Source organism: Trachurus japonicus, unplaced genomic scaffold (assembly GCF_045865225.1).
Source record: "Trachurus japonicus isolate A0001 unplaced genomic scaffold, Traja_1.0 AP030374.1".
Lineage (NCBI taxonomy): Eukaryota > Metazoa > Chordata > Actinopteri > Carangiformes > Carangidae > Trachurus > Trachurus japonicus.
In genome coordinates, this window is record NW_028220507.1 from 1 (window position 1) to 3,431 (window position 3,431).

Sequence of the window (3,431 nt, forward strand, 5' to 3'; positions counted from 1 at the left end):
TTAAACAGCGATGACGGCGACGTTGCTTCGTGTTCGGGTGAGGAGCGGTGATACCAGCCTGTTACCGAGCAACTCAGAGACTCTGGGCATGGGCCCTGGATGCGAGCACCTAAAAAACTCTATATTCACAGCAGCAGTGGCTCTCTGCAGCCGTTATTTGCTGTAGTAGTTTACCATAACAGTGACACTCTACATATAGAGCTAGATGCAGCGCATGTATGTAGTTAGTTGCGGTGGCTGAGCGGCATCGTCGCCGCTTTGTAAGCGGGAGACCCGTGTTCGAGTCCCGACGTGGTCTCTTTTTTTTTCTTTTTCTTTGTTATAAACTTTATTCACATTTCGGTTTACATTCAAATTTACATTTACTCGCCGGAGGAAACACAAGCTTGCACGTGAAACCTGACGTGAGCTTCGTGTTTTGAAATCACCTTTCTGTCTCCCTTGCCCCTGACGCGCACCACCGTTACCTAGCAACCCTGACCAGGCAGTCATGCATATGAATAGAAGATGAATTTTTCAATGAGGGAGAAATAATGGACGTGTTTTTAGTGTCTTGGAGAGTTATTTTAAACATCTTTGTGTAGGTAAGCAATTTTAATCAAAGAATAGTCATAGCAGAGCATTTTTACAAATTTTAAAATGCCTCTTTAGGGGGACTTTAAGGATCAGAGGCGTTGGATTAGTGGCGAATTGTGACTCTTTTGGCTTTCCATACAGGTGCGTAGCTCTCAGTAGAAGCTGGTCGGTCCGTGTGTCTGTCTCAGGTGCGTTACGTCTGACCCCAGCTCTCAGTAGAAGCCGGTCGGTCCGGGGTCCACCCGCTATTCAGACATCCCGCTATTCCGACATCCCGCTATTCCGACATGTCACTATTTAGACATCCCGCTATTACGACATCCCTCTATCTAGACATGCCGGTAGTCCGACACTTTTTGATACCGCTATTCCGACACGTCTTTTTTTTTTTTTTTTTTTTTTTACAGCTGCGATACCCAGGCGCGTCTCTCTCTCTCTTTTCTTTTCAGCATGTCTATCACTGGTTTGATGAGGGAGTGATGTTCTTAATCTCAACAACTCAACTATCAAGCAAACAAAACTGACACATATGATAAACAAACAGAACTATGCTGCAGTTTGTTTGTCAAGTTAACCTGTGACCTTCAGCACCACGGACAGCGCCGCGGATGAGCCGCGGAGCTGCAGCTGTGAGCGTCTGGGCTCTGGGCTTATGGCCTGGGGCCTTATTTATCAAAACTGTAAGTAAGCAGTGTAAAACTGCTGCTACTAAATGTTTTGCTTAGGCCTACGGTGAAAAGACAGCCCAAAATATTTACACCTTTTTCAGATCTATCAAACTGTGCGTGCACAACTCTGCACCTCAACTTTGATAACTGGATCCAAGAATGGTGCGCAGTTGCGCACGTGAACACACCTCCGTCCCGGAATGCCTACACAACCATATGGTCAGCACGTGCATATTAATTAGCCATGTGCGCTCTGTGGAGCGACAACAAAGTGACAACGAAGACAACGGGCGGAGGGAGGGGGAAAGAAAGCGAGATACATGGCATCGGGCAATAAATCAGGCAAAAACCTCCCAAATCTCAACAAAAGGGAGCAGAAAAAAGAATAATCTTATGTAATCTGCCCCTTTATTCCAGACAATCTTTTTTTTCTTCTTTTACCTATGTTAAAACAATGTAAAGCAGCAGGATAAACTCAGGTGACAGAATAATAACAGTCTCAGCTCTGCAGATCAGTGTGCGCTGCTGCCGGTGTGTTTTTTAAACTTGGAGGGTTTGTTTTTTCTTCTCTAATAGGCCTATGTATTTGTGTATGAGAAACAGTGTCTCAGATGAAAAAATAAAAATAAATCAGAAGGACACTCTGACTATAACGTAATCAATCAATGTCGGAAAAGCGGAATGTTTGAAAAATAGTAAAGTGCCGCTACTCCGACAATGAAAAAAAAAAATGTCGGAATAGTGGGACGCTTAAAAAATAATGTTAATGCCGCTATTCCGACAATTAGAAGTCAATGTCGAAATAGCGGCATGTCTGAATAGCAGCATGTAACCGGTCGGTCCGTGTGTCTGTCTCAGGTGCGTAGCTCTCAGTAGAAGCTGGTTGGTCCGTGTGTCTGTCTCAGGTGCATAGCTCTCAGTAGAAGCTGGTCGGTCCCTGTGTCTGTCTCAGGTGCGTTACGTCTGACCCGCTCTCAGTAGAAGCCGGTCGGTCCGTGTGTCTGTCTCAGGGCGGGTGGTTGAGTGAAAATGAAGCGTTCTGATTGGCCGAAAGCACACAGCTTACGCACAGATCTGTGTGATACCGGCGCATGATCTTCAGTGACAACAAGGCTGGTGACAACTTGATTGAAAATTGGCGAAATACGAGATCAAACAATATGCGTACTTTAGAACATGGAATCGTACAAGCGTACTAGGAGGTCAAAATGCGTGACAAGTATGCAAAATGCGTACATGTTGGCAGGTCTGTTGCTTTAAGACGCAAAGAGGGAGATGGTCACAGAATCTGAAGCTAGCATCAAGAGTAAAGTCTTGGCTTTGGCTGATGTTGCTCAGTCAACCAACTCTCAAGTAATTTCCACAGGTGTGTGGAAAGTCCTTGGAAAAATGAGACAAGATAACATAGCCTCTGTCGTACGGAGTGACTTTCTCATTCTGCAACTGGTCCAGTCACTGTACAACAAGCATGGGAGTGATTCGACAAAATTCGAGTACATCAGAACGAAGGCTCGGGAAATGGGCAGACTTCTCTTGACCTTGAGAGATAAGTATTCTGTATATAGCTTCGAAGATGCTATAAAACCAAACAATTTTTACAAAATCGTCGAAGCTGTTAAAGCAGTTGCTGGATATGACGAGGACAAGCACTCGTATTCGACGCCCAGTCTTGCACTGAAATTAGGACATTCACTAAAGAAGATTGGAGACATTATTCTCTGCAGGGCCATCTCAGCAGAAGATGAAAATACGATCAAGGCAGCGGAGTGTTTCATAAATCTCTGCACAAAAGAGTGGAGCGGACAAGTCTCACAGACGGCTCTTGCTACTCTGAGCCAGTCAAAGTTCAACAAACCGGCTACAATACCATTCACCGAGGACGTTCAACTTTTACACAAGTACTTGGAGGGGAAATCTGTTGCTGCTATCGAATACCTAAAAGAGCATCAGTCTCCTCAGGCATACGCAGAACTGGCTCGGGTGACACTCACTCAGATCATCCTGTTTAATAGACGCCGTGCTGGAGAAGTGTCCAAAATGACACTCGAGTCGTTCCAGAAGAGAGATCAAACGGAACTTCACAGTGACCTAGCTGCCAGTCTGTCGCCCTTTGAGTAAAAGTTAGCTCGACATTTCAGCAGGGTTGAAATTATGGGGAAAAGAGGGAGGAAGGTGGCCATATTATTA